Source organism: Mustela lutreola, chromosome 3, assembly GCF_030435805.1.
Source record: "Mustela lutreola isolate mMusLut2 chromosome 3, mMusLut2.pri, whole genome shotgun sequence".
Taxonomy (NCBI): Eukaryota; Metazoa; Chordata; class Mammalia; order Carnivora; family Mustelidae; genus Mustela; species Mustela lutreola.
In genome coordinates, this window is record NC_081292.1 from 89036573 (window position 1) to 89048595 (window position 12023).

Below are 12023 nucleotides of genomic sequence, written 5' to 3' on the forward strand. Positions count from 1 at the left end.
TCAATTTGGACCTCCTCCTTAGGTCTCTGATCAAAGAATGCTTACACAGACGCTGTAGTGTAGAAATGACAAAATATCATATTACAAAATATTCCATTCCTATCTTTTTGTATACCCAGAACAATAAGTTAACATATGTGCTGCCAAAGGAGCACACCAGAGCAATAAGTTAAATGAAGATTGTACTGGGAATATAAAACAATTATTCCATAAAATGAGTGGGTTTTGAATGGGACATGAAGGGAGGACTTGTGAGTTAGGAAAAAGTATATATATAAAGACTTAATGAAGGTTTAATTAAGGCATAACAACTATGCTGTATTCCTGAAATATATTAAAATGATGATATGGAAATACCTCACAGAGTAACATCAAAGCACCTCTGTTAATCCTTTCTACTAACAGCTGTTCCTCTTTGTTTCACTTTACATAACATGTGATGGATTGACATTTGTAGAAATAAGGAGGAAACATGGAAGAAAGTGAACAATTAGAAAGGATCAAAATACACTAATAAACCAGGTAAATAACCAGTGAGTATTATTATAGTAAATATATGCACATTTATAAACTGAGAATTTTCAGGAGTGACAGCCAATGTAGAAAATCGAGATGGTGTTATAGAAAATTCCGTAAAACCCTTTGCATTAGTTTAACAGCCTGGTATAATATTTAGAAACCTGTGTAATTTTTTTGAGCAGTTAAGCATAGAAAAACATGGCTGAAATAATGACAAACACTTAACATTTACTTAAATTTTTGTTTATTTTTATCCTTTAATGCCCATATTGTGTTCATAATGTCCTAAGTATTTGTGGTTGTTAGAGCAAAGTAAATTTGAAAATTTCCATGGAGAGGGCTAATGGTATCTGTTTGTAAAACAAAACAAAACAAAAACACAGGGCACCTTTCCTATGGTTGTGAGCTGCCCTTCCCTTACTGCTCAATGCATTTTCATTAACACCCACCTCACAGTCCATAGGCAGCCATCTGTGTTCCCGTCTTGAAGAAATTTTATCCTACAATTCTTTCCTCATGACACTGTTGCCTATTACATAAATCAAACAGAAATTCAACCTCTTGGAATGGAATCAGAAACCCACAAAGCTGACTGCTGTCAGGACTCATAAGGAAGGCAATTAATAAATTTATTATTTAGGAGAGGAGTTGTTTGCTTTCCAAAAATCCATGCAAAATTGGAATGTTATCCAGAGTGTATATCAAACTAACTAAGCTAAAGGTGTCTTTTTATCTCAGGTTCACCCATTTGACAATCATTATATTTTCTCCTTTATCTCTGGTTTGGTCAGCTATGTTAGTGTCAGAACACTTAATTCATTCAGTAAATCAACAAAGACCTATTTAGTACTAATTTTTTGTGGGTGGGATGAATAAGACAAATATCTGCCACAATGGAGCATATGATCTAGAGTTTAAAATTCATATTTGAATTACTTACATACCACCACATACATGAATTACATACTTACCACCACACTTATAAAATTGATGATGTTAAGGAGAAGACCTTAATATTAAAAGCAATAAAATTGATATGTCTATTAGTAGAAATAAAAAATAGTCGTATATTAACTAAAGTAAAATTTAGGGCTCCCTGGGCGACTCAATCGGTTAAGCAGCTGCCTTTGGCTCAGGTCATGATCCCAGGGTCCTGGGATTAAGACCTGCATCGGGCTCACTGCTGGGTAATAAGCCTGCCTCTTGATCTTCCTCTGCCTGCCACTCTGCCAACTTGAGCTCTCTCTCTCTCTCTGTCAAATAAACAAATAAAATCTTAAAAAAAAAGATAAATATAAAGTAACACTTACTGGCGATTTGGGGATGGTGATGTCATCAAGATGGCAACATGGATGCATGGATGGCTCCTTATTTATTGCAAAAGGTAAATGTATAGTCAAAACCAGATTCTCTAATATTGTAATGGTGATATATAAATCATTTACTAGTCTAGTTTAAAAGTTAAAAAAAACAAGCCTATTAAAAATAACTATAACTGCAATCATTTGTTATTGAAAGTACAATATAAAAATGATCTAAAATGTAAAAACATCAATAACCTATTGTTATAGGAGAAGTATAATTTTTCTGTACACTATTGAAGTTCAGTTGTTTTCAACATAAAATGGAATGTTATAACTAACGTCTTTTATAAAAGCTTAATGGCAAATATAAAAATATGTAGTAGATACACAAAAGATTTTGATAAAGAAGTTAAAACATACTGCCACAAAAAGTCATCAGATTACAAACAAAGAGAACAAGACAGGAAATAAAGAGCAGAGCATCTACAAAAGAGAAACAAAACAGATAAACACTGGGGAAAGAAAAAAATATATTTTTTAAAAGGAGGGGAAGGCAAACCATAATACACTTAACTATAAGTAACAAACTGTTTCTGGAGGGGAGATGGGCAGGGGAATGGGCTGTCAGTAATAATTATTAGGAGGTCACTTGTGATGAGCATTGACTGTTATATGTAAATGGTGAATTACTAAATTCTACTCCTGAAACTAATATTACACTATATATTAACTAAAATTTAAATAAATCATGAAATATAAAAAGAATGAAAGGCAATAGTTAAGTCCTTACCTATCCATAATTACTTTAACTGTAAGTGAATGGAATCATCAGTTGGAAGACATAGGCTAGAATAGCTTAAAAAAACAAACAAAAAACACAAGATCCAACAATATGTTGCCTATAAAAGAATCACTTTAGCTTTAAGGACACACATGGGCAGAGAGTAAAGGGATGGAAAAAGATATTCCAAGCTAATGATAACAAAAGAAAACAAGGGTGGCAATAACTATAACAGACAAAATAGGGTTTATATAAGCTAAAAATCACCACAGGAGTCAAAGAAGGTCATTATACAATAAGAAAAGTGTCATCAATTCATCAATACAGTAATTGTAAATATCATGTACCTAATATTGAGCCACATAAATATATAAAACAAATACTAACAAAACAAAAAGGAGAAATAAATAGCAATACAATAATATCTGGGGACAATAATACCCCACTCTTACCTATGGATAGATCATCCAGACAGAAAATCAATAAGAAAATAGTGAATTTAAACACTATGCCTGGACAACTGGGTGGCTCAGTCAGTTAAGCCTTTGCCTTTGGCTCAGGTCGTGATCCCAGGGTCCTGAGATAGAGTCCCACATTGGGCTCCCTGCTCAGGAGGGGGTCTTCTCACTCTGTCTCTGCCCTTACACCTTGCTCATTCTCTCTGCCCTGCTCTCTCTCAAACAAACAAACAAAACAAACAAACAAACAAGAACTATGTCAAATGAACCTAACATATTTACAGGATATTCCATCCAATAGTATCATAATAAATATTCTTCTCAAACACACGTGGAAAATTTTCTAGGATAGATTACATTTTAAACCACAAAACAAGAGTCCCCACAAAATCAATAATATAGAAAGCATATCGAGTATATTTCCAGCCAAAATAATATGAAACTAGAAATCAATACAGAAGGAAATTTGGAAAATTTACAAAACACAGACATACACATTTTTAAACAAACAAAAAATCAAGAAAAGAAGACAAAGTGGGAATAAAAAATACATCTTGAGGAAAATAAAAAAAATATATACCAAAACATTATGAGAAGCAGCAAAGCAGTTATAAAAGGAAATTTTATAGCTATAAATGTATATAAAAAAGATTTCAAATAAAGAACTTATTATAACAGCTCAAAAAAACTACAAAAAGAACAAAGTAAACTTAAAAGTAGCAAAAGGAAGGAAAAAATAAAAATTAGGGCAAATATAAATGAAATATAGAATTAAAAATCTAGAAAGTTTTTTTTAAATGGTAAATAAAATTAAACTTGGTAGCTAGACTAACTCAGAAAAAGAGAGAAGACTCAATAAAATCAGAAATGAAAAAGGAGACATTATAACAGATACCATAGAAATATAAAGGATAAAAGACAGTTAAATGCCAGCGAATCAAAAGCCTAGAGGAAATGGACAAATTCCTAGGCACATACAACCTATCAAGACTGAATCATAAGGACATAAAAAATGTGAACAGACCAATAAGGGGTAAGGAGATTGAATCCGTAATAAAAACCTACTAACAAATAAAAGTCCAGAATCAGATGATTTCCACAGTGAATTCTACCAAACATTTTAAGGCAAAAAATACAAATACTTTTTAAACCTTTCCCAAAAAGTTGAAGAGGTTGAAATACTCTGAGGCACATTTTACAAGCCAGCATTATCTTGATATCAAAACCAGACAGGAGCACTACAAAAGCAAAACAAAACAAAACAAAAACAAACAAACAAACAAAAAAACCAAAGCAGCAACAAAAAGAACTACTGGATAATATCCCTGATAAATAAAAATGTAAAAATTCTCTACAAAATGCTACAAAACTGTGATGCATTATATTAATAGAATGATCAATAAAAACTCATATGATCAACTCAATATATGCAGAAAAGGCATTTGACAAAATTCAACACCCTTTCATAATAAAAATACTCACCAAACTGGGTACAGAAAGAATACACATCAACATAATAAAAACCACATATTCCGTGGAAGGATTCAAGATGGCGGAGAAGTAGCAGGCTGAGACGACATCAGGTAGCAGAAGATCAGCTAGATAGCTTATCTAACCATTGTAAACACCTACAAATCCAATGGGAGATCAAAGAGAAGGAGAGCAACAATTCTAGAAACAGAAAATTGATCACTTTCTGAAAGGTAGAACTGGCAGAAAAGTGAACCCGAAGAACAGGAAGGTAGACCGTGGGGGGGGGGGCAGCTCCTGGCAAGCGGTGGAGCAATGGAGCACAAAATCAGGACTCTTTAAAAGTTTGATCCACTGAGGGATATCACCCCAGAGGCTAATCCAGAGTGAAGCCCAAGAGGGGTCAGCATAGTCCCAGGTCCCTCAGGGTCACAGAAGGACCAGGGTTATCTGAGTGTCACAGAACTCACAGGTATTAGAGTGGGGAAGCCGGCTACAGAGACAAAGCTGAGGAGTGAGCTCTCAACCCAGGGTTACTTTGAACCAGGCATAGGCAGGATGAGCTTGGAGCACAGCCAAGGGCCAGGGAGACGGGAGTAATTGAGCTCTTTTCTCCAAGCATGGCCAGAGGCCAGGGAGATGAGAATGACCAAGGACTTTTCTCCAAGTACGAGTGACAGAGCGCTTTTCTCCAAGCATGGCCAGAGGCCGGGAAGATGGGAGTGATTAAGCACCTTTCTCTAAGTGTGCACTGAGGAGTGGGGCCCTGAGCTCTCCACTCCTCTGGGCAGGATTGTGAGACCGCCATTATTCCATCATCCAGAACTCTACGGAAAGCCTCCAGGGAACAAAAGCTCCCGGATTACTTAGCCTTACCCCAGGTAAGGGCAGGACAAATCCATCTCGGGCAAAGACACTTGAGAATCAGTACAACAGGCCCCTTCCCCAGAAGACCAACAAGAAACCCAGCCAAGATCAACTTCACTTAGTAAGGAGAACAGTGGAATTCCAGAGGAGGAGAATGCAGAACAAGGAGTTCGTGGCTTTCTCCCAATGATTCATTAGTCTTGCAGTTATATTTTTTTTCTTTTTTCTTCTGCTAATTTTTTTAACTTTTACCCTTTCCTCTTTTAATGATTTTTTAAACTAGTTTATTTTTAAAATACCTTACAAAAAATAATAATCTATTTTAAACCTTCATTATTATAGTCATAATTTATCCTCCATTGTACCTAACTATATATTTTTTTACACATAGGGTTTTTTCTTCTAAAAAATATGGGGTATAACTTCTCCTAATAGAACAAAATATACCCTAAATCTAGCTCCAAGATTGTTCTAGTGTCCAGCCTGTGCAAATTCTCTCCAGGTTATTTTTCTTTATTGTCCCAACCAACTTGCTCTATCAACTTATTTTTTAGAAATTAAATTTTTTTCTCATTTTTTTAAGATTTTATTTATTTATCAGAGGGGGGGAGAGAGTGAGCACAGGCAGACAGGAAGGCAGGCAGAGGCAGAGGGAGAAGCAGGCTCCCTGCCGAGAAAGGAGCCCGGTGTGGGACTCGATCCCAGGACGCTGAGATCATGACCTGAGCTGAAGGTAGTTGCTTAACCAACTGAGCCACCCAGGCATCCCTTTTTTTCTCATTTTTATAGGTTTATTCCATCCCTTCACTGTGCCTACCCTTATATGTTTTTCATCCTTTAAAATCTTGGGAGGTAGTTTCTTCTAAGAGACCCAAAAACTCCCAAAATTAAGTGAGTGACCCTGTTCTAGTCACAAGTCTAGTATATATATATATATTTTCTTTTTTAATACTTTTTCCTTGTTTTCATTTTTTTAAAACCTTTTTCCCCCCTTGAACTTCTTTTTTATCCCCTTTCGTTCTCCCACAACTTGGGTCTCTTCTGATTTGGTTGAAGCACATTTTCCTGGGGTCTTTACCACTCTTTTAGCATTTTATTTGCTCCTTTACATATTCTTATCTGCTCAAAATAACAAGGTGGAAAAACTCACCACAAAAAAACGAACAGGAGGCAGTACCAAAGGCTAGGGACCTAATCAAAACAGACATTGGTAATATGACAGAACTAGAGTTTAGAATGACAACTCTCAAGGTTCTAGCTGGGCTCGAAAAAGGCATGGAAGTTATTAGAGAAACCCTCTCCAGAGAGATAAAAGCCCTTTCTGGAGAAATAAAAGAACTAAAATCTAACCAAGTTGAAATCAAAAGAGCTATTAATGAGGTGCAATAAAAAATGGAAGTTCTGGGGGAGGAGTCAAGATGACGGAGAAGTAGCAGGCTGAGACTATTTCAGCTAGCCGGAGATCAGCTAGATAGCTTATCTAAAGATTGCAAACACCTGAAAATCCATCGGCAGATCGAAGAGAAGAAGAACAGCAATTCTGGAAGCAGAAAAACAACCACTTTCTGAAAGGTGTTTTCTTATTTTTAAATTCTTTTCTTTTCTTTTTTCTCTTTTTTCTTTTTTTTTCTTTCTTCCTTTTTGAACCTCTTTTTATCCCCTTTCTCCCCCCTCATGATTTTGGATCTCTTCTAATTTGGTTAAAGCATATTTTCCTGGGGTTGTTGCCACCCTTTTAGTATTTTACTCGCCCCTTCATATACTCTTACCTGGACAAAATGACAAGACGGAAAAATTCAACAGAAAAAAAAGAACAAGAGGCAGTACCAAAGGCTAGGGACCTAATCAATACAGACATTGGTAATATGTCAGATCTAGAGTTCAGAATGACAATTCTCAAGGTTCTAGCCAGGCTCGAAAAAGGCATGGAAGATATGAGAGAAACCCTCTCGAGAGATATAAAAGCCCTTTCTGGAGAAATAAAAGAACTAAAATCTAAGCAAGTTGAAATCAAAAAAGCTATTAATGAGGTGCAATAAAAAATGGAGGCTCTCACTGCTAGGATAAATGAGGCAGAAGAAAGAATTAGTGATATAGAAGACCAAATGACAGAGAATAAAGAAGCTGAGCAAAAGAGGGACAAACAGCTACTGGACCACGAGGGGAGAATTCGAGAGATAAGTGACACCATAAGATGAAACAACATTAGAATAATTGGGATTCCAGAAGAAGAAGAAAGAGAGGGGGGAGCAGAAGGTATACTAGAGAGAATTATTGGGGAGAATTTCCCCAATATGGCAAAGGGAACGAGCATCAAAATTCAGGAGGTTCAGAGAACGCCCCTCAAAATCAATAAGAATAGGCCCACACCCCGTCACCTAATAGTAAAATTTAAAAGTCTCAGTGACAAAGAGAAAATCCTGAAAGCAGCCCGGGAAAAGAAGTCTGTAAAATACAATGGTAAGAATATTAGATTGGCAGCTGACTTATCCACAGAGACGTGGCAGGCCAGAAAGAGCTGGCATGATATTTTCAGAGGATTAATGAGAAAAACATGCAGCCCAGAATACTATATCCAGCTAGGCTATCATTGAAAATAGAAGGAGAGATTAAAAGCTTCCAGGACAAACAACAACTGAAAGAATTTGCAAACACCAAACCAGCTCTACAGGAAATCTTGAAAGGGGTCCTCTAAGCAAAGAGAGAGCCTACAAGTGGTAGATCAGAAAGGAACAGAGACCATATACAGTAACAGCCACCTTACAGGCAATACAATGGCCCTAAATTCATATCTCTCAATAGTTACCCTGAATGTTAATGGGCTAAATGCCCCTGTCAAAAGACACAGAGTATCAGAATGGATAAAAAAACAAAACCCATCTATATGTTGCCTCCAAGAAACACATTTTACGCCCGAAGACACCTCCAGATTTAAAGTGAGGGGGTGGAAAAGAATTTACCATGCTAATGGACATCAGAAGAAAGCAGGAGTGGCAATCCTTATATCAGATCAATTAGATTTTAAGCCAAAGACTATAATAAGAGATGAGGAAGGACACTATATCATACTCAAAGGGTCTGTCCAACAAGAAGATTTAACAATTTTAAATATCTATGCCCCCAACGTGGGAGCAGCCAACTATATAAACCAATTAATAACAAAATCAAAGAAACACATCAACAATAATACAATAATAGTAGGGGACTTTAACACTCCCCTCACTGAAATGGACAGATCATCCAAGCAAAAGATCAGCAAGGAAATAAAGGCCTTAAACGACACACTGGACCACATGGACATCACAGATATATTCAGAACATTTCATCCCAAAGCAACAGAATACACATTCTTCTCTAGTGCACATGGAACATTCTCCAGAATAGATCACATCCTCGGTCCTAAATCAGGACTCAACCGGTATCAAAAGATTGGGATCATTCCCTGCATATTTTCAGACCACAATGCTCTAAAGCTAGAACTCAACCACAAAAGGAAGTTTGAAAAGAACCAAAATACATGGAGACTAAACAGCATCCTTCTAAAGAATGAATGGGTCAACCGGGAAATTAAAGAAGAATTGAAAAAAATCATGGAAACAAATGATAATGAAAATACAACGGTTCAAAATCTGTGGGACACAACAAAGGCAGTCCTGAGAGGAAAATATATAGCGGTACAAGCCTTTCTCAAGAAACAAGAAAGTTCTCCGGTACACAACCTAACCCTACACCTAAAGGAGCTGGAGAAAGAACAAGAAAGAAACCCTAAGCCCAACAGGAGAAGAGAAATCATAAAGATCAGAGCAGAAATCAATGAAATAGAAACAAAAAAACAATAGAACAAATCAATGAAAGTAGGAGCTGGATCTTTGAAAGAATTAATAAAATTGATAAACCCCTGGCCTGACTTATCAAAAAGAAAAGAGAAAGGACCCAAATAAATAAAATCATGAATGAAAGAGGAGAGATCACAACTAACACCAAAGAAATACAAACTATTATAAGAACATACTATGAGCAACTCTACGGCAATAAATTCGACAATCTGGAAGAAATGGATGCATTCCTAGAAACATATAAACTACCACAACTGAACCAGGAAGAAATAGAAAGCCTGAACAGACCCATAACCAGTAAGGAGATTGAAACAGTCACCAAAAATCTCCAAACAAACAAAAGCCCAGGGCCAGACGGCTTCCTGGGGGAATTCTACCAAACATTTAAAGAAGAACTAATTCCTATTCTCCTAAAACTGTTCCAAAAAATAGAAATGGAAGGAAAACTTCCAAACTCAATTTATGAGGCCAGCATCACCTTGATCCCAAAACCAGGCAAGGATCCCATCAAAAAAGAGAGCTATAGACCAATATCCTTGATGAACACAGATGCGAAAATACTCACCAAAATACTAGCCAATAGGATTCAACAGTACATTAAAAAGATGATTCACCACGACCAAGTGGGATTTATTCCAGGGCTGCAAGGTTGGTTCAACATCCGTAAATCAGTCAATGTGATACAACATATCAATAAAAGAAAGAACAAGAACCACATGATACTCTCAATAGATGCTGAAAAAGCATTTGACAAAGTACAGCATCCCTTCCTGATCAAAACTCTTCAAAGTGTAGGGATAGAGGGCACATACCTCAATATCATCAAAGCCATCTATGAAAAACCCACCGCAAATATCATTCTCAATGGAGAAAAACTGAAAGCTTTTCCGCTAAGGTCAGGAACACGGCAGGGATGTCCATTATCACCACTGCTATTCAACATAGTACTAGAGGTCCTAGCCTCAGCAATCAGACAACAAAAGGAAATTAAAGGCATCCAAATCGGCAAAGAAGAAGTCAAATTATCACTCTTCGCAGATGATATGATACTATATGTGGAAAACCCAAAAGACTCCACTCCAAAACTGCTAGAACTTATACAGGAATTCAGTAAAGTGTCAGGATATAAAATCAATGCACAGAAATCAGTTGCATTTCTCTACACCAACAGCAAGACAGAAGAAAGGGAAATTAAGGAGTCAATCCCATTTACAATTGCACCCAAAACCATAAGATACCTAGGAATAAACCTAACCAAAGAGACACAGAATCTATACTCAGAAAACTATAAAGTACTCATGAATGAAATTGAGGAAGACACAAAGAAATGGAAAAATGTTCCATGCTCCTGGATTGGAAGAATAAATATTGTGAAAATGTCTATGTTACCTAAAGCAATCTACACATTTAATGCAATTCCTATCAAAGTGCCATCCATCTCTTTCAAAGAAATGGAACAAATAATTCTAAAATTTATATGGAACCAGAAAAGACCTCGAATAGCCAAAGGGATATTGAAAAAGAAAGCCAACATTGGTGGCATCACAATTCCGGACTTCAAGCTCTATTACAAAGCTGTCATCATCAAGACAGCATGGTACTGGCACAAAAACAGACACATAGATCAATGGAACAGAAAAGAGAGCCCAGAAATACACCCTCAACTCTATGGTCAACTCATCTTTGACAAAGCAGGAAAGAATGTCCAATGGAAAAAAGACAGCCTCTTCAATAAATGGTGCTGGGAAAATTGGACAGCCACATGCAGAAAAATGAAATTGGACCATTTCCTTACACCACACACAAAAATAGACTCAAAATGGATGAAGGACCTCAATGTGCGAAAGGAATCCATCAAAATCCTTGAGGAGAACACAGGCAGCAACCTCTTCGACCTCAGCCGCAGCAACATCTTCCTAGGAACAACGCCAAAGGCAAGGGAAGCAAGGGCAAAAATGAACTCTTGGGATTTCATCAAGATCAAAAGCTTTTGCACAGCAAAGGAAACAGTTAACAAAATCAAAAGACAACTGACAGAATGGGAGAAGATATTTGCAAACGACATATCAGATAAAGGACTAGTGTCCAGAATCTATAAAGAACTTAGCAAACTCAACACCCAAAGAACAAATAATCCAATCAAGAAATGGGCAGAGGACATGAACAGACATTTCTGTAAAGAAGACATCCAGATGGCCAACAGACACATGAAAAAGTGCTCCATATCACTCGGCATCAGGGAAATACAAATCAAAACCACAATGCGATATCACCTCACACCAGTCAGAATGGCTAAAATCAACAAGTCAGGAAATGACAGATGCTGGCGAGGATGCGGAGAAAGGGGAACCCTCCTACACTGTTGGTGGGAATGCAAGCTGGTGCAACCTCTCTGGAAAACAGCATGGAGGTTCCTCAAAATGTTGAAAATAGAACTGCCCTATGACCCAGCAATTGCACTATTGGGTATTTACCCTAAAGATACAAACGTAGTGATCCAAAGGGGCACGTGTACCCGAATGTTTATAGCAGCAATGTCCACAATAGCCAAACTATGGAAAGAACCTAGATGTCCATCAACAGATGAATGGATCAAGAAGATGTGGTATATATACACAATGGAATACTATGCAGCCATCAAAAGAAATGAAATCTTGCCATTTGCGACAACATGGATGGAACTAGAGCGTATCATGCTTAGCGAAATAAGTCAAGCAGAGAAAGACAACTATCATATGATCTCCCTGATATGAGGAAGTGGTGATGGAACATGGGGGCTTAAGTGGGT